This window comes from Rutidosis leptorrhynchoides, chromosome 3, assembly GCF_046630445.1.
Source record: "Rutidosis leptorrhynchoides isolate AG116_Rl617_1_P2 chromosome 3, CSIRO_AGI_Rlap_v1, whole genome shotgun sequence".
NCBI lineage: Eukaryota > Viridiplantae > Streptophyta > Magnoliopsida > Asterales > Asteraceae > Rutidosis > Rutidosis leptorrhynchoides.
The window spans coordinates 323,375,311-323,396,664 of NC_092335.1; the positions used below are offsets into that span (position 1 = coordinate 323,375,311).

At 32.3% G+C, this 21,354-nt stretch overlaps 1 long non-coding RNA gene across 5 annotated transcripts; it reads left to right on the top strand.

The window, feature by feature from the left end:
- The first annotated feature begins 6,504 nt into the window (after nucleotides 1-6,504).
- On the top strand, nucleotides 6,505-10,577 carry LOC139897483 (uncharacterized). 5 transcript variants are annotated; one of them, XR_011776584.1, is made up of 6 exons: nucleotides 6,505-6,784; nucleotides 7,611-7,677; nucleotides 7,948-8,005; nucleotides 8,323-8,406; nucleotides 9,774-9,904; nucleotides 10,297-10,577. It is a non-coding gene; the product is annotated as an uncharacterized lncRNA (long non-coding RNA). The 5 variants fall into 5 exon arrangements; XR_011776582.1 differs by having other exon boundaries at nucleotides 7,958-8,005; XR_011776586.1 differs by having other exon boundaries at nucleotides 6,505-6,742.
- Nucleotides 10,578-21,354: the final 10,777 nt, after the last annotated feature.

Sequence of the window (21,354 nt, forward strand, 5' to 3'; positions counted from 1 at the left end):
TAATTATGAAAATAAAAGTTTTAAATGATGTTGTTAAGATTATAAGTATTAAAATAAAGATTATAGATATAAAAATATATTACATAACGCAACTATATTAATAATTCTATATATATAATAATAATTAAAATATATAAATAATTAATAAAACTTATAAATCATTAAATATAACAATTACATCACTAATAATATTATATAAATTTATTCGATTACAATTATGTGTATTAATATATATATATATATATATATATATATATATATATATATATATATATATATATATATATATATATATATATATATATATATATATATATATATATATATATATATATATATAAAACTGATATAGGTTCATGAATTCGAGGTCAACCCTGCATTGTTCAATGTCGCCATATGTATTTTTACTACAAAATACAGTATTGTGAGTTTCATTTGCTCCCTTTTTAAATGCTTTTGCAATATATATTTTTGGGACTGAAAATACATGCGCTACTTTTATAAATGCTTTACGAAATAGACACAAGTAATCGAAACTACATTCTATGGTTGGATTATCGAATCGAATATCACCCCTTTTAGCTTGGTAACCTAAGAATTAGGGAACAGACACCCTAATTGACGCGAATCCTAAAGGTAGATCTACGGGCACTAACACCCCCCATAATGGAAAATGGTATGCTTTAGTACTTCGAGTTTATATTATACAGATGGATTTATGTTTTGGGGATATTCTATATGCATTATGTTAATGTCGGTTACCAGGTATTCAATCCATATGAATGATTTTTGTCTCTATGTATGGGACGTATATTTATGAGAAATGGAAATGAAAATCTTGTGGTCTATTAAAATGATGAAAATGATCGATTATGATAAACTAATGAACTCACCAACCTTTTGGTTGACACTTTAAAGCATGTTTATTCTCAGGTATGAAAGAAATCTTCCGCTGTGCATTTGCTCATTTTAGAGATATTACTTGGAGTCATTCATGACATATTTCAAAAGACGTTGCATTCGAGTCGTTGAGTTCATCAAGATTATTATTAAGTCAATTATAGTTGGATATATTATGAAATGGTATGCATGACGTCAACTTTCGATGAAATGAAAGTTTGTCTTTTAAAAACGAATGCAATGTTTGTAAAATGTATCATATAGAGGTCAAGTACCTCGCGATGTAACCAAATGTAATGTATTCGTCCAGATGGATTAGGATGGGTCCTTTCACAGGTGGTGCAGATGGTGCAGATGGTTCAGTGCCAGAAGTAGAAGGCGCATAACGAGCGGCCTTACGCACGAATGGATCAGCAGGATATGGCACAACCCGCTTACGGGTGGTAACCCTAACCAACTGTCCACGTGCGTCCACAAACGGTCTACCTCCGTTAATCCCTGGGATAACAGTACCATCGAAACGATACCGCTTCTTCGGTGGGGTAGAGGGCGGCTGCACGGGCTCCTCCTCAGGGTCCTCCTCGAAATCATCCTCGGAATCCTCCTCGGAATCCTCCTCGCTGGTGTCATTGGATGATGAACCGTCTGAATCATCTGAAGGTGGATCTGCCCGGCCGGTGGTCATAAGTCGATATCTGCAAGGTAGGATCGGCACGACACGTCCATCAGCAAGGCGTCTAGCCCAATGTCCATGCTCATTACGGAAAGGACCGTCCCCATTTCCCCCAGGATTTACAGTACTACCGGAATGGTGCTGTGGCTCCAGGAGTCTAAGGCTGGGTGGAGCTGGAATCTCCGCGGGATCCTCATCTCCGTCTGAGACGTCCATAAGGTCAAGCACAAGTCCACTGGAAGGTGAATCGCCAGAGTCGTCGGAGGGTAGCGTTGACGGGATCTGTGAGTCAGCAACAATTGTAGGCGATGCAGCGGACGAATCTGAGTCACTCTCCAAATCAACGATAATGGGTGGTATGTCCGACATCTGAACAAGGAAAAATAACTTTTTCCATGTTAGTAAGACAGATAGCAAGCACGTAATTAGGCACTACAGCATCCTAGCAGTACATAGCATGGTAATATTAACAGTATTGAACAAAAGTAACAAGCAATCAAAGGCAGATAGTAGCATGCAGTAGTGAGAATGAACAGTAGCATACGGTAAGTACTCATAGCAGTAAAAGTAAGCAGTAGCATCCAGTAAGTTCCTAAGAAACAGGTAAACAAGCAAGTTGTAGATTAGTCCTATTAGTGAATCCTACTTGGCTCGGTCTAGACTCACTAATGCAACCTAATTCCCTACAAACAATGCTCTGATACCAAATGTGACGCCCCGTACAAAATTAACGTGTATGGATCATCAACAACAGGATCATTACAATGTCAAACACTATATGCTGTTTTAAAATAAGTTTGCATTCATAAAAAGGGGTAACGTCTTTACCGACGTTAAATGTTTTACAAACGATAGTGTGCTTCTACGAATAGGAAGCAATAAAATAAGTACGAGACTCAAAGGTCATTACAAATTCATTGTTCAAAAGTAACATAGATTGTGAATGCAAAGTAAATGTTTCATGCAGAGACATCTCTAAACAAGCAGCGGGAGTCTACACAGCAAGTCTAACAGCGAGACTACTACAGCGGAAGCATCAAACGTCTAAGCACCTGAGAAATAACATGCTTAAAAGTCAACACGAATGTTGGTGAGCTATAGTTTAATTATAACAGTAATGTGAGGTAGGACACGAGATTTCGTATTTCAAAACAGTATGAAAAGTATATGTTTATCCGTGGGCACTTGGTAACTAACTTAACGTAATATCACCCCCTAAAAGTACACTTGGAGAGTGCGTAAGTCTACGAAGTATTAAACACCTGTTAAATGCTAGCGCGACTAGCCCGAGTAAGGATGTCAAACCCTATGGATCCATATCTAAGATTCGCGTTCACCGGTTCAAAAACCAATGACTAAACGTTATCGAGCTAAGGGGAAAGTTTATGGCGTTATATAACCCACACATATATAAAGTTTAAGTACTCGTGCCTAGTAAGTAAAACATGAAAAACGCATGTATTCTCAGTCCCAAAAATAGTATAAGTAAAAAGGGAAGCTATAACTTAGAGTGAAAGTGCGGTAAAAGTCGATACGAGATAAGTAAGCAAGTAAGTCGGTCCGAAAGGTCCTCAACCTAGGTCAAAAGTTACTAAGTCAGTAAATCGTTCCCAAAGGTTTAAAATTACGTAAGTTAAGTCTTAAGTATCATCATCATCAACATCATACGTAAAAAGTAAAGTAAGTTTTCAATCAAGGATAGAGACCGAAACAAAGGCTGACTTCGTTCAGCTGCTACGACCTCTATACAAACTGAAATGACGTGAGGCCAGTGGTCATGGCTCCATATGTAAGTCCTCTAACCTCTGACCAATTTTCAGAACCTAACTCGTCTTTGTTTGACCGTGGCGACGGTTTAAGTGCGAGTAGGTCAGAAATTTCAGCACAACGTTATAAGGGCGTGGTGACTTTCGGAAGGCTATAAATCCTAAACCGTACATCGGATTTAGGCGAGGACTAAACGAAAAGTCATATAATCGAACTGAACTATCTGGAAATCAACTTTTCCAATAGCCTAGGAGCCTGATCAGACCCTGAGTTTCTCTGTGTTTGATGCTCATCACGGTTCTCATCCTTGATGCGTATATGCCTCAAGTGTACAACTCTTGATGTTTTAGCATCACTTTAACCAATGTTTAACCATCAACACACAAAGTTAAGACTAGAAAACAAGTAACAACTCATGTACGAGTTTGAGCAATATGATGAACCAAAGTTACATCAATTCCTAGTTTCAACACAATCACAAGTTCTATTAAGCTATAAACTTTGAATCAAACTAAATAAGCAAGACCTTAAGCTAGAGAGCTTAGATCTTAGCTAAATATTAAAGACCTTAGACTACAAAGTCTAGATCTCATATTCTTGGTGAAACCCTAAGTCATAACACTTAGACTTTCAACTTTTACACAACCATAAGTTAAGAAACTTAGATCTTGTAAAGTAAGTGATCATAAGCTAATAAGCTTTCTCTTAAACAAAGTAGAAGATCATAAGTTACACAATTTAGATCAACCACAAAAATGAAACCCTAAGCTAGAGAGCTTAGATTCCTAATAACACTTATGAGATCTCAAGCTAGTAAGTTTGCATCTTTTGTTTCTTGAAAACACAAGTCACAAATCTAAACTACAACAAACAAAAGAAGATCATAAGTTAACAAACTTTGATCTTATCTTAACTTTTTGTAGAAATATCAAGCTAGTAAGCTTGTATTTCAAACTTTCTTGAAGATCCATAAAGTAAAGTGTTGGATCTTCAAGTTACATGAAGATCATAAATATGGGTTTTGATCTTTAAACATAAATAAAGAGATCTTAAGTAAATAGACTTAGATCTAGCAAGATTATGAAGATTCAAAGCTAAGAAGCTTTAATCCATCATGTTCTTGAAAGCTTTTTAAAACAAAGTTTAAATCAACAAAAGTTATGAAGATTCAAGTTACAAAACTTGAATCTTTGTTCATGATGATGATGATTTATGAATTAAAGTTAAGAAAAGAAAGAAAAGAAGTAAGTTTTCAAACTTACAATTTGAGAGAGAATTCTAGAGTGAGAAAGTAGAGAGAAGTGTGTGTTTGAGAAAATGAATTGAAGAATGAGAGAAGTGGATGAAGTGTTGGTATTTATCAAAGAAAGAAAAAGGAAAAAAAATAAAAATTGGTGGGGATGGGGGTGGTGGCCGACGGTCATGGGGGCAAGGGTGGGGGGACCATCTTGGCCTTATGTGGTGTGGTGCATGGTGGTAGTACATGGTGATGGTGACATGTTGGGTGGTTTGAGACATCATGCAAGCCTTGGTACATAAGCATGCATAATACTTGTCTTATGCTTTCATGGGATAAATTTTAATCACATGGGTTAATTAGTCCACTAACTAGCACACTAAGTTGGGTGGATTGGGCCATGAAAGTCCATTAAGGTGTTAAGTCCAATAAGGTAATTAGTAAGCCTTAGTAAACACTTAAGTGTAATTAAGTAACCATAAAACTAAGTAATTACCATTAATAAGTAAAAATTACTTTTACGTAGCCATAATATCCCAATTATGGCAAAAGTTTAACGTGTATCAAGTTCGTAGCTCGCTTTAATCAATAAGTGACACTAACGGTCGAAAATGCAATCAAGGATCACGTTAAGTAACTAAGTACCTAAGAACACTTTGTAAGGCATTAACGAATGTAATTAACATAACTAATGATCTCAGAATATAATCTATCTCAATACGCACAAGTACGCAGTTTCGTGAAAGAAATAAACATAATTAAAAGTCGAAAAAGTCGGGTCGTTACACAAGGTATCACTCCTATGTTTGTTATTAGTTAGATTTTAATATTATAATAGGCTACATGAATTTTTTTTGTAAGAATGGGTTATGAAATAATATTCATTCACGACATTCATGAAAAACCAAACCCTAACTTTCTCTCCTAAATTATCTGCATTTACCAAATTCATCATCTACCATTCAAGTTACAAAACTTGAATCTTTATTCATGATGATGATGATTTATGAATTAAAGTTAAGAAAAGAAAGAAAAGAAGTAAGTTTTCAAACTTACAATTTGAGAGAGAATTCTAGAGTGAGAAAGTAGAGAGAAGTGTGTGTTTGAGAAAATGAATTGAAGAATGAGAGAAGTGGATGAAGTGTTGGTATTTATCAAAGAAAGAAAAAGGAAAAAAATAAAAATTGGTGGGGATGGGGGTGGTGGCCGACGGTCATGGGGGCAAGGGTGGGGGGACCATCTTGGCTTTATGTGGTGTGGTGCATGGTGTTAGTACATGGTGATGGTGACATGTTGGGTGGTTTGAGACATCATGCAAGCCTTGGTACATAAGCATGCATAATACTTGTCTTATGCTTTCATGAACTAAATTTTAATCACATGGGTTAATTAGTCCACTAACTAGCACATTAAGTTGGGTGGGTTGGGCCATGGAAGTCCATTAAGGGGTTAAGTCCAATAAGGTAATTAGTTTGCCTTAGTAAACCGTTAAGTGTAATTAAGTAACCATAAAACTAAGTAATTACCATTAATAAGTAACAATTACTTTTACGTAGCCATAATATCTCAATTATGGCAAAAGTTTAACGTGTATCAAGTTCGTAGCTCGCTTTAATCAATAAGTGACACTAACGGTCGTAAATGCAATCAAGGATCACGTTAAGTAACTAAGTACCTAAAAACACTTTGTAAGTCATTAACGAATGTAATTAACATAACTAATGATCTCAGAATATAATCTATCTCAATACGCACAAGTACGCAGTTTTGTGAAAGAAATAAACATAATTAAAAGTCGAAAAAGTCGGGTCGGTATCACTCCTATGTTTGTTATTAGTTAGATTTTAATATTATAATAATAATATGCTACATGAATGTTTTTTTTGGTAAGAATGGGTTATGAAATAATATTCATTCACGACATTCATGAAAAACCAAACCCTAACTTTCTCTCCTAAATTATCTGCATTTACCAAATTCATCAACTACCATTCATGTTAGAAAATCGTTAAATCGTTTAAGAGAAACCCTAAATCTAGCGCCCCAAATCCAAATGTTCAATTTTCTGTTCGTTGATTTCACAGTTCTTCTTGAGGTGCGAAGAATATGAGGGATACCATGAAGCCGTCCTTTTCTCTGAAGATTTCATTATCGTGAATCAAAACGTACGTGCGTTCCGTTAATTAATTTAGGGTTCTCTGTAGGAGGTAATTTTGATTCTAAATTTTTGTTGATGTATATATTTGTAACTTTTTGGTTGATTGATTTAGGGTTCTGTGTAATACTTAAATCGTTAGATACTAAATTATTTGAAATCATAGTTTACATTTATTCATCGTGATTTTTGTTACCATTAAAGTTTTGCTCAGATGATTTTCATACTTTTACTTTGTCATTCGTTTCGTTGTCATTCGTTTCGTTCATAACGTCCACTTTTACTGCTTACCCGGGTACTAATTACAGGAACCCTAAATCGATACTTTAGTTTCAATTTCAGATATTTGGTTTCAGGTACTCATTTGGGGTTTTCTTGGTTCTTGCAAATTTTGATGCTTTTAATGTATTTTTGAGGGATTGATTGATTAATGCATGATGGGTTGGTCCTTGATTTACTAATATTTGTGTTACTCAGTTTGATATGAACGTTTAATCGTGTAATGCTTATCTTCATGCTGTTAAAAAATATTTTTTTTATTAAATTGTTAACGAATTAGCTTGATTTAGATGTATGGTAGTGTAGTGCTTATGTTTATATTGCATGATTTGTTACATAAGAAAAATAAGAATATAGTCTTTCTTCTTACTTGTTTAATGATAATGATTAATGATTAATGAACTAATTTAAATTATACTTATAAAAATTAAGCTCCATTAATGAAGTTGCAGTGATAACGACCTAAAATTTGTATAGTTTATTGATCCTACAGAAATAGTACCTTAATATCTGATGAATTTGATATTAGGGTGTTTCTGTTAATAGTTTTCTTAGCAAACAGTTTGTTAATAACATGCTTATATCACTTCTAATTGTAGAAAGGCACAGCTGCAACACATTTATCTCTTTCCGGATCTTCTTATATTGCTGCTTCTACTATGGCTGGTGAGTTTTTCATTTTTATTATTAACAATTGGTGTGTAGATCGTCTGATAGGGTTGCTTCTACTTTGTTGAATGTGGCAAATTGGACGGGTCACACATTGAAAAAAAGAGTTAAAACGGACAAATTTTTCACGAGTTGAAATTGGTTGTGTATGTCTAATTCTAATTCACGAGTTGAAATGACTTGTTATTTTTAAGCTAATGTATTAGTTTGACCCGATTTGATTGTTAGAGATCTGACCCGGTTTTTGGCTAAGTGAACTAATAACAGTTGGATTTAGGTTAACGACTAATGTCGGGTGGGCTTCCTGTTCGTGTGCAACCTGAAGGTATACATCAGTATTTTTTTATGCTTTCTTTAGTGTATTGTCTATTGTCATTATATTTGCTCATAGGTTTGAATTTTTACACTTTTGAAAGTGTTGTGTTAATGATTTGTGCATGCTCTTTTCCATTAGCATTATGAATTTTATAGTCGGGTGATGCTAATGGTAAGTGTGTCTATACATTTGTTGTTCATACTTCTGTCTATTATGAGGTGGTTGTGTTCTTCATCGTTAGTTGTAGTAAGGTTTTTTTTTTTTTCATATTTGTGTTGGTTTATAAATTGCTAAGACTATGGCATTCAACAACCTATGTAATATAGGGACAGAGACGTTAACAACACTTCTCCCCCAAATCCAATTAGGAGAATCGACCCCAACAAAAGATGTCCCATCTCAACCAACAGGTAAAATTTCTGATTACATTTGTTTGCTAGGATTTTGCTTAATGTGCAGTTGAAACAAGAATACAATTGTTTTTAAGTGTTAGAATATTTAAACTGATGATTTATAACTATTAAAATTAAACAGAGCCAATGACTGCCAAAAAATAATAATTAGATTTAAGTAAATGTATTTGCTTACATGTTTATTTTTTTGGTACTGGTGATTGTTATATTAATATCAATATTAATGAATATATAATATAGCATTTAAACTTAAAACATGATTTTTTGTACCAGAATACCAAAATGGAATTGGAAAAACAGTTTGGAAGATATGGTGATAAGGTTGTTTTGATAGGATTTGTATGCTCATTCATATGTATATATTAATTATTAGAGATGTTAGATGAGCGAAATTTGTTCTTTTTGTATCAGCTGTAGGTTCGGTTGGTGTTAGGTAATTGGAGCTAAAAAGTTAGGTTGTTTTCCATTTTATGTTCTTGCAAGTGTGGAATAAGTCTAAATATGAATTTGGATGCACTTGATACCTGAAATCCATGTTTCATTACATTTTCTTCTTATTGTACATTATGAGGTTATGATTCGTGTTATATAAAAGGTCGTCCCACATTAAGGGGTGGTTTTGTTTTATTGCATTACAGGTGTTTCAATCCTTTACTGGATGATTATTTGTTCAATTTTTTTTTTTTTTTATAATCAAGACCGCCCATCTTTGTTGTTTTAAACCACAAACGTGCTTTGTCGTTAAGTAATAGAGCATATTACATTTTTTTTATAATGTGTTTTTAATGATTATTAGTGTACGTGTATGTTGAATTAGAAGGTGATTGTTAAAAAAAAGTTGGAAACGTGGGATTTTGTTTTGTCAAAAGTTCGATTCAAAAAGTGATGCACTGTTTTTGTGGAGTATTTGTTAAGGATGGTTTTTATGGTCATATTGTTGGTAGGAAACTTCGTGATTTGCTTCCTGTTATATTGTCAACTCAATGGATGGATAATGTGTATGAAAATTTACCCAAAGAGGAGTTATTAGAAGAATGAGACAATTCAGAAGAAGTATTTACCACCTAAGATGTCGATATTGAAATTTTTTAAGCTGATTGATAAGGAATTGAAGGATAATCCTTCAATCTGTTGTTTTCTACAGTGGAACGACTGCTGTTACTTTGATCAAACATGTATGTTTATGTAAATCAGTATCGAATTCATGTGATTTTGTTGATATAAATTACTACTAATTGTTGGATACAAGTTGAGTTATTGTTAGTTGGAAGTTGTTATTGTTAATTAGTTGTTGAAGATTAAGCGACGCTGCATAATTTGTGTTAATTGTTTGTTTGTGGTCATACTATATTATTTGCTATTAGGAAAGGTGTAAAGATGGCTATTGCTTACGTGAACATGAGGAAATCAATTATAAGACTTGAAGTTTCTCAAGCGCAGGTTCAAAAGATTAGATTTACACTCTCTTCTAAGAATGTTAACAATCTTGAGAAAGGTATTCATTTCAATTTGCATTGATTATTGTTTATGTATTGTGACTAATATATTATACAGTATTAGTATTAGATATAAGTGTAAAAGCCAGGGTATTTAGTCCATTAAAACTAATTATATGTTTTTCTCAAGTCTAGCACCTAAAAAAATGGCACATGAGATTACAATCTTTGTTATTGTTGTTAGTTAAACTCAGGGGCAGTTATTATGCTAACCAAATGGCAGAGTTGTTCATATTGTAGTTTTTTTTCTTCTTTTTTTGGGAGTCTACGGCGTCATGTCTTAAAGAAAAGAGCTATTAACCTCCAACTATGTTTAGGTTGATACATCTTTTAAAACAACAATGTGACTTTTAATTCTACATTGATGTTTGATATAGTTTCTGGACTGCAGGAACTAACGGATGTGATAAGTCAGAGCTTCGGATGCATAAGCGTGTGATTCCATCACCATTGAAGTTGGTGTTGAGGCTGATGTTACAATTGCTACTCCCTAAATCCGTTACTACCTTTTGTAATAGTATGATTCTAATAATATGTTTGTAATAGTATTGTCAACACTGCAATTAAGTGCATTATACTTCGGCATGTACCACAAACCCATTTGCATGTATGAGGATGTATCCGCCACAACGCTCATCTCCACATACTCGTTAGAGAACAATACTCAATTAATTTTACCTGTTAAAAGTAAAGTGGTTGAAATTGCTATGTGGCTTACCTTCATATCATAATTATGATTATACTTGTAGCTATTTGACAAAGTGTCAAGAAGGTAAGTGTATATCACTTTTGATTAATCTTAATGTCACCCATTTGGATTTTAATAATCGTGGCTAAAAATGATTTGCAAAGCAAAACTTTTCAACCTGATTAGTGCTAACAAATGTGCAACTTCTTGTAATCAGATCAATGGAGATAGAAACAATCAATGACAGATTAATCAAAACGATTAAAAAAAACATGCCTGAAAAATTGTGCATCTCTTATACGTCTCTAAAGTTTATTACCTACCATGTACTTAAATAACGATACATATGGTTCTATTATATCTATTGCTCCAATGCAACATATTTTTAAATAATCCCGCAAAATTTGCGGGTTTTTAACTAGCAGGGTCATGACCACATCAAAAGGTTAATGACATTAACGAATTTGTGGAAAAATAAACCGAAGATTTTAGAATAACATCAAAAAGTTACCTTATCAACACCCGCAACTTTATATTTCTAACCTATTAGCAGATATGAACCGTTGATTAATACTACTTTAGAATTTAGATATGTTTTTATTTATATCTATAGACATTTAAACTTTTGAAATGTTATGTTGTTCATTTATGTTATAATGGTTGAAGATTGTCTTAATATATCAACAACTTTATATTATATTTAGTCCTAACTCATACTTTTATTGTAATATATATTCGTGGCACTCAACATATAAACCACATCTTATGATGCTATAAATAAATTGGCAAAATGGGTGCATTTTTGTTGGTTACTCCAAAAACGTTTACTCTATATTACTGCTCAACAGCAGCTTTTGTAAAAAAAGAAATATTTTTGTTTATACTCATAAACATAACGTGCACCCATTTGTCGAAAAGTTACTGGAAGTGGCATGATTAGGCTTATTCTGAATTCAAAAAGTGAGCCATGGATAATGCTCATGCTACTTGTGCAATTCGAGGTATCTTTATATATAATCAATCAATATATTATGATCGCTCATGGATCTCTCTATGTAGTGGTTGGCCTTCTAGAAGCACCTTTTAACATTTTAACTTACGTCATTTTAGTTTCGTAAGTTTTGATAGATTGAATGTAATATTACACCTTTTATGATTGAAATGTTTTGTCATTTTAACTGATCCACCTTTTAACATTTTTAACATAACATGCTCTTCATTTTGTAAGTGTTAATAGATTGAATGTAATATTACATTTACTTTCGAAATCGGTTTGCGTGTTAGTCCGTAAGGGCTTGCATTGACTTTCCAATATGACTACATGAGCTTCATTTTTTTTCACTTAATGTTGTGGTGGGTTATGAGTAAGTTTATAGGTGGCGTTGGTTTGGTTTTTAATTGACCATCAAGTCAAGTTTCTTTCAAGTGTATGTATTGAAGTAACCATTTTCACGTTTTCAGTTTCTTCTCTAGAGTTTATGTAGATTTAGGGTGTAGTTATTCTTTTATATTTGTGATATGTGTAGTGTTATCATGTTGCAGGTTGAATCGGGTATTGTTCGTCTTGCTTAGAGTTCGAATTTGCAGATCCTATTTACCGTTTCTAACTCCATTTCAAGGTTTGTTTAGTTGCTAATTTTCAAAAAGCAACCGGTACACTCCACCGGTTAACGGGTACCAAACTTGTGAACTACGAGCTAAAAAATATATTCCAAACTTTCTTATTAACAACAATTGTTATAACACTACGCATTTACATTACTTTCTGACCTATTCAAGTGACATAATGTGTACAACATTCATCAAGGAATATGCTTCTTATGCATGTTGTGTCGTTGATCGGAACACAACTTTCTATGTTTGTTCCGAGATAATTTTTTGACAATTACATTTCCTGAGGTAATGTTAAACTCTTTTTGATACAGTTATCTCACAAAAGTATAGTATTTTTTTGGTTGTTGTAGTTGTGACACCTTGAAACCGTACTTGGCAATTTGGTCGGTCAAATGGTTTAGGTACAAACGAGATCATGTTCGAACGGGCCATTATTACCGTGAACTACGTATGTGTAACCTTTACTTTGATAACAGCATACTGTAAAATATAAATAGACATGCTTTTACATGTAGGTATTAATTTGGTTCCGGAGATTTTACACTCATTCAAGGATTAGGTTAAAATTCTCATTATAGGTGTCAATATGGGCGGATTTTATAATTAGTCAAGTGGGTAATATAATATGATAAGATACTTATTATATGTATCAATATGGATAGTTTTTTTTTATATTTTTAAACATTTGAAATGTTATATTATTTATTTGTGTTATCATTGAAAGTAATGTATTACAATATGTAGGGTTTGAGGTTTAGGTTTAGGTTTAGGGTTTATATTTTAGGGTTAGGGTTTAGAGTTTTTAGTGTTTAGGTTAGGGTTCAGGGTTTAGGGTTTAGATTTAGGGTGTAGGGTTTAGAGTTTAGGTTTGGGGTTTAGATTTAGCGTTTAGGGTTTAGGGTTTAGATTTAGGGTTTAAGGATTAGATTTTAGGGTTTAGAGTTTAGGTTTAGGGTTTTGGGTTTAGATTTAGGGTTTAGGGTTTAGGTTAGGGTTTAGATATTAGGGTTTAGAGTTTAGGTTTAGGGTTTTGGGTTTAGATTTAGGGTTTAGGTTAGGGTTTAGATTTTAAGGTTTAGAGTTTAGGTTTAGGGTTTAGGTTTAGGGTTTAGATTTAGGGTTTAGGTTTTAAATTTAGGGCCGGTTTAGGGTTTAGATTTTAGGGTTTAGAGTTTAGGTGTACGGTTTTGGGTTTAGATTTAGGGTTTATGGTTTATATTTTAGGGTTTAAAATTTAGGGTTTAGGGTTTATGGTTTAGACTTAAGGTTTAAGGTTAGATTTTAGAATTTATGGTTTAAGGTTTAGGATATAGGGTTTAGGGTTTAGGGCTTAGGGTTTTGTTTATACAATCTATGGTTTAGAGTATAAATATAGTGTTTATGGTTTAAGGTTTAGTGTATAGGATTTAGGGGTTATGTTTAGGGTTTATAGGGTTTAAGGTTTAGATATAGAGTTTAGAGTTTATAGTTTAGTGTATACGGTTTAGGGTTTAGTGTTTAGGGTTTATGGTTTAGACTTTAAGGTTTAAGGTTTAGATTTTAGAATTTATAGTTTAAGGTTTAGGATATAGGGTTTAGGGCTTAGGATCTTGTTTATACAATTTATGGTTTAGAGTATAAATATAGTGTTTAGGGTTTAGGGTTTAGTGTATAGGATTTAGATTTTAGGTTTAGGGTTGTGGTTTAATGTATAGGGTTTAAAGAATATGGTTTATGATTTAAGGTTTAAAGTTTAGATAAGAATGTATCTGGTTCAATTTTTATTTCGTTAGTTAAACTACCTTTTTCTAAAAGGGATTGGGGTTTAAGGTTTAGAGTTTAGGGTTTAGTGTGTAAGTTTAAGGGTTGATGGTTTAGGGTTTAGGGTTGATTTAAGGTTTAGGGTTTATAGTTTAGGGTTTAGATATTGGGTTTAGGTTTTAGAGTTTAGTGTATAGGATTTAGGGTTTATGGTTTAGACTTTAAGGTTTAAGGTTTAGATTTAAGAATTTATGATTTAAGGTTTGGGATATAGGGTTTCGGGTTTACAGTTTTGTTTTTACAATTTATGGTTTAGAGTATATATATAGTGTTTAGGGTTTAGTGTATAGGATTTAGGGTTTAGGTTTAGGGTTTATGGTTTTAATGTATAGGGTTTAGGGTATATGGTTTAGGGTTTATAGTTTAGGATTTATGGTTTAGGGTTTAGATTTTAGAATTTAAAGTTTATGGTTTAGGGTATATGGTTTAGGGTTTGGAATTTAGGGTTTAGGGTCTAGTGTGTAGGATATAACGTTGGTGGTTTAGGGTTTAGGGTTGGTTTAGGTTTTAGAGTTTAGGGTTTAGATATAGGGTTTGGGGTTTACAGTTTAGTGTAAAGGGTTTATGATTTAGTGTATAGGGTTGTTTGTTTACATGTTAAGGTTTAGGGTTTACATTTAGAATTTATGATTTAAGGTTTAGGTTTTAGGGTTTATTGATTAACATTTAGGGTTTAGGGTTTAGTTTGTTTAAGGTTTAGGGTTTAGTATTTAGAGAGCGAGATATGTTGATGAAGCTGAAAGTTAAAGTACAAATTGGGGTATCTTTTGACCTATTTGATTCTTGTTTTTTAAAACGTATGTTTCAATTAACCCATTAAACTAATTTAAGATTAAAACTTCTCCAATCAACCCATATTAGATAAAAACATGACCCAATTTACCCAATCCCAATTAATTTGACAATATTGTCTAAACTTTCACCCATCTATCATGTTTAATTGTTCATATCGTTCACACAGAAAAAGAACAATTAGTATTTCTCTAAACTTAATACAATTATCACTTAATACATTTGTTTATAGTACTTCGACTTCAAAGTTAACATATTGATCAACGCTATTTTGTTGAATGATTAATCTACAGCAACTTCCCAAACATTTTGTCCGTGAACAGTTTAAGAAAACAATAAAAAAGAGGAATGCCTGTATAAACTGTAACAACAAGCTTATTGGTATTTAACAATTAATGATGAAGAAATGTGCTTTACCAAGTTTGACGATGAAGTAACACATACCAATAATACATCAACCCACCTTAAACGACTTACAATGGCACAACACATGCGTTTTCCTTCTTGCATCAAACACATTACGACTTCAATGATTGTTTGGATAATCAAATTCAAAGCAAAATAACAAATACAATATAATATGGTATTAACAAATACAATACAATACAATACAATACAATACAATACAATACAATACAATACAATACAATACAATACAATACAATACAATACAATACAATACAATATATATATATATGGAGAGGATCCAGTGAGAACTCTAGGAATTCCAAAAACACTGAAATTCGAGAAAAAAAATGTACATATACGAGCAAAAAAAAAAAGAATTTCGAGCAAAAATAAAAAATACGGACGAACAAAAAATTCATAGTCGAGCAAAAAAAAAAATTTGTTCGAATTTCAAAATGTAGAACACATTTTTGTTCGAATATCAACATTTTTGTTCGACTACCTGTGTGTTCTACATTTTTTTGTTCGACTATCAAAAATGTAGAACACAAATTTGTTCGCCTGCCTTTTTTTTTGTTCGAATATCACTTTTTTGTTCGAATTGCTCGTTTTTTGTTCGCCCTTGTCCCATTTTTTGCTCGAATTGCTCTTTTTTTGTTCGCCCGTGTCCCATTTTTGCTCGAATTTCTCTTTTTTTACTCGAATTTCTCTTTTTTACTCGAATTTCAGTGTATTTTTGAGTTCTCAGGGTTTTCACACAAAAAAGTTTTCATTTGATCCTTCTACTATATATATATATATATATATATATATATATATATATATATATATATATATATATATATATATATATATATATATATATATAAACAAAACACTTCAAAATAAAAAACACGCACTTCACACACACATCTTAAAAAATGGTGACAATTCCCCCGATGATCGCCTCGTTCGATGTTTATTATGGCAGTGAATTCGACTGCGAATCCAAATTGTACGATTACGAACGTGGTTCAAAAATTTCGTTCGAAGACATCGACATTCGAGACGTTTGTTTAGACGAGTTGCTTGATTTTTTGAAGAAAAATGTACCGTTTGAACATACAGACGTGTTATATTATGACGACGACTTTGTTCCGAAATTGTCCGCTCTATACTTTCGTATTTGGAAACTCTCCTCTTCCATTCAAAGAAACTCTCCTCTTCCGTTTAAATCGAATTTCTCTGTATTTGGAATTTGATGATGATGATGATGTATCATTTGACCCATATAAAGGTGATCCATCTCATCTAGATTCTCGTTGGAAATAAAGAGTACGTTTTAAGTTTTATGATTTTAAAATAAAGTAGTAATTGTATTATGACTTTTTATTTATTGTAATTTTTAATTTTTTAGGACTTTTAATAATTTGTAATTTTTAGTTTTTTAGAACTTTTAATAAACTGTAATCGCTTTTATTTTATTAATTTAAGTGTGTTTTTATTTTAATATTAGTATTATTTATAAAAATGAATATTTTATCGAAATCTAATAATAAAAAAATTAATAAAATTTGAGGAAGTATGTTATGGTTGGCAATGACGAATTTCAGGTAAGTTTGTGCTAAAACATTTAAACACCAAGTTTTTGATTAAAATTTGATCAAATCACCGAATTAAAGTATGAAATTTTGAAGATATGATCACGAAACGCTAACAAACTTGATTAAATCACCGAATTAAAGTTTCTTTCCGGTATACTTTTTTTTTTTTTTTTAAATTTGAATTTTTTTTCAATCTCATGTGATTGGATTTGACATGCAGAATCACATGTGATTGTGTTTTACAATCATATGTGATTATGTTTTACAATTACATATGATTCGATTTGACATGCTAAATTTAAAAAAAATTAAAATTTTTTTTTTAAAAAAATTTAAAAATTTAAAAAAATTTCCAATTTTTTTTTTTAAATTAAAAAAAAATTGAATTTTTTTTTTTTTTTGAAATCACATGTGATTGTCGCGCCACATGTCGCGCTCTTATTGGTCCGTTGAATTTAAGCAAATTATTGGATTCAAGGGATTACAACTCCATATATGTCATAAGTTAATATTATTCGATAGCGTTCCGCTTAGCGTTAAAACTCTCAATTTAAAGATCTATTTGTTTCTATCCTTTATATTCTCAATTTAATTTTTATCAGATCATCAGTCGTCTTGTTTGGAATTCTCTAAAAACTCCATTCATGTTTCAATGCACAATTCATATGGAGTATTTCATATATACGACCTTCGCAATTTTATAAAAGTAGATGCAAAAATATGAATATATTAATTACTTTTTCAAGTAGTGCACATTCTTAAATACTCTTATAAATTACTACGTTCCTCTAAGACCACTCTTAATCATGACGGTCCGTCATAGGATCACTGACTACCACATCAGCGTCATATCAGCACCTTCTTCTCATCACTAACCAACCACTAACTGCTAACATCCATGACGTACACATCACTTATTCTCACCTCTATTTTTTTATATAAAACTTTTATTTTATTAACTTATATATAACATTTAAAATCCTAAAAATTAAAATTTTATTAATAAAAAAAATATTACAAATTCCTAAAAATAAAAATAAAAAACATCACAAATTCCAAAAATAAAAAAAACATTACAAAGTCCTAAAATAAAATAAAATAAAGAGATTACAAAAGTCCTAAAAAAAACATTACAAAATCAAACTACTCATCGTCTTCGTCTTCCTCTTCGTCCTCCTCTTCGTACTCCTCTTCGTCTTGGTTATTAGTTCCCGAAGGTCCTGCTTCATCATTGTCATTGACATGCTCGGGAATTGCCGAAGGTCCTGCTTGTGGGTTATGTCTAATACATGCATTTGATGGTAAACTCCAAATGTGTTAGATAAGGTTGTCTCGGAGGAAACGATGAATGGTATAATCACGTAGTTCTTTGTCCATTCGCAAATGCGTATCGAACCTTTCTCTTATTGATAATAACTGAGTATACCTGCAGATATACGGTTAAACAATCGACTGCTCATTCGAAACCTTATTCGAAATTTATCTTCGGGGAAGGTTGGTGTGTCGAAAAAGTAATCATTCCACAAGAGTGTAGCCCTTCCAGCTCGATCTCTATGAAAATATCTTCTTGGATTTTTCGGAATAGGTTCTTGATTTTCTTCCTCTTCTTTGGCATCTAAAAAATCAAGAATTTCGAGTTGTTGTTGCGGATCGTACGCACTTGTTACTTGTGCGAGGCCTTCTAAATCGTAATCAATATTATTCATTTTTTGGATATTGTTGAAAATAGAGCGTAATATTAATGTGGAGTGTGTATTTGTTGTGGAGTATATATATATATATATATATATATATATATATATATATATATATATATATATATATATATATATATATATGAATTAGAAATAAAAAGAAAATTAAATAAACAATAAATATAGAAGTAGCCGTTAAATTGCTTTAGCCTGTGATCTTGAATGTCAATACATAGCAAATTGGAGGGCGGTCGTTGGAGGGCGGGGATCACGGTTGATGCTAGTATCTGCGCCCTTATCGGCGGAACCAACCACGGTACCCAAGGGCGGACCGATACGAGCCCTCTAAACAACTCCATCTCTCTATTATCTACACAAAAAATTTCGAAATCATCTTCAAACTAGTGACGGATGCAAAAGTCTATTTTATTGGGGGGGAAAAAAAAGGTTTACTAAAAAGTTCGGATTAAAAAAAAAAGAGAGAGAAGTGATTCTCACACACCACTTTTTAATTCATGTACATTTCTTCCTCATAAATTCACAGTTATGCCCCTAGATTAATCTAGGGAGTTGAACTTATATTATTATTATTATTATTATTATAAGTATAATTAAGGATAAAATACGTAATTAGGTGTACATGAATCAAAAAGTGGTGTGTGAGGATCACCTTCCAAAAAGAATACATAAAACATCGTTAAATGAATATATCTAGTAAATGATACTTCATCCGTCCCAATTAAATAGTCATGGTTTCCTTTTTTGTCTGTCCTAAATTAATAGTCTATTTTCATAAATAAATAAGAATAATTGGTTAAAGTAACTTTATACCCTTACTTTATTTAAGTAAAACAAAAATGTAAGTAAAAAGTAAGAGATAAAACTGGAAAGTAGACAAAAAGATACATGTGTCAGTCATTTTTTCTTAAAATATGTGTTTTTTTTGTCAGGGAACTATTACATTGGGACTGAGAGAGTACATCATTTCTTTTCACTTTTTTGAACCGTCCCTTTCACCTATTCATCTTTATTCTTTGATGTGTAAAATCGCGTATATAAAATATGTTGAGAAATACCGGTTCAAAAGATTATTATACACTAACGGGCAGTGTACCCGATCGTGCAATAGTATAAAGTTGGTAAATCCAAGATCGTTTTAAGGACAGTTTACATGTGTGAATTAAGATTGTAACTAATGAAAATAAACTAAAGTTAATCTAAGGAAATTGAAAGTACGAGATAGTTTGGTTTGTGGCTATTTGACGATTAGCCAAATCAAGGGTATCTTTAACTAATAACAAGAAAAACAATATTTTTGGTATTTTTGTGTTTTAAAGCTTTAAAGCAAATAGACAAGATAAGTTGTGAATCAAATAAAAGAACGAATGTTCGTCTAGACCTTTTACACCTAGTGCTGGATGCAATTGAATTAAGCTAAAATTGTGAATTTAAAGCATGTGAATTACCTAATCGGCCCACCTGAAATTTCCCATTGTAGACACAACAACTAAGATTACACAGCACGGAATTCCCTGTTACTTAAGACCTCCTAGGTGTGATTAAGTTGACTCAACTGATAATCAGGTTCAAATTATGACTCTACTCTCGTAATAATCAATAATCACATCAACTCTCGTTTTGAGTGATTTACACCTAAATCGTTTAGCCTTTTGAATTCAATTTACTATCGTCTCCGAATAAGCAAACAACAAATTAAGACAAACCAATTAAAAATATATATATTAAATTAATGATCTCTCGTCCTATCAAACAAACATATAATCAATTGAATCGAAAAGAACAAGTTTCATTAGATACATACATGTATTCAAACTTCAAATCAAAATACTTAGAATTCAACAATTAATGAAAATCACATCCAACACATAGGTTTATTAGTCTAGACAAATTAAAAGACTAGCCAAAAATCATGGCAACAATTTAAATCAAAGATAAAATCATAAAAGAATTCATTGTTGTTAAACAAGAAATCAACCTAATGCGATGAATCTTGATTGATGATCGGATTGATCCTTGTTAGCGGAATGACTAAAGTGTTTGAATGACCTTGAAAATCCCCAAAAGTCACCAAATTTCATCTCCTGTGCTCTCAAATTCGGCTGAATGAAAGATAAGATATTAGGGTAAAAATTCGTACCTTTTATAGGCTTCCAAAAATAAGCTGACCGACACGTAGCTGCGGCGCGGGCCCAACTAGGCGCGCCGCACCTCCTGTGCAATTTCGAATCCAGATTTGTCAAAATTTCTGTCTCGGTTTTTGCCTTCGAACCGCGTCGCGACTATAATTACCCGCGCTGCGGCTCATTACTGTAGCTGGAGCCAATCCTTTGCAAACCTTCTGTCCTCAAAAATAACTAAGTCCCGCACCGCGGCCTTAAACTGGCGCGCCGCGGCTTGCTGTGTATTCAGATTCTGTCTTCAACTTTTAAAACGAAATCCACCAAAACTCGAACCAATTTGTCAACTTAATCAAAATAGGTACTTATGATAACGCGATATAAATTGTACCTCAAAAACCTTCAAATAATGCAAAACAACTCTTCTCGGTTCTCAAACTTGAATCTTCATAATAACAACCAAAATACTCCAATTTGTATCCAAACGGACCAAAATATGACCGATATTGCGAGAAGAATAATAGATGAAATGCGCAATATCATTCTTCTACATCTCTTATGTCATACCTCCAAATAGGGTCGGGAAAATATGACTTCACAATATCACAATACAAGTATGTATAAATGAGAACGACTCTATATGAGACATTTTTAATATAAACTATTGTATTTAAAACAGCGGAAGGTAATAAGTCATTACAATTGTAAATTCAAGATGTAAATGTAACTTAA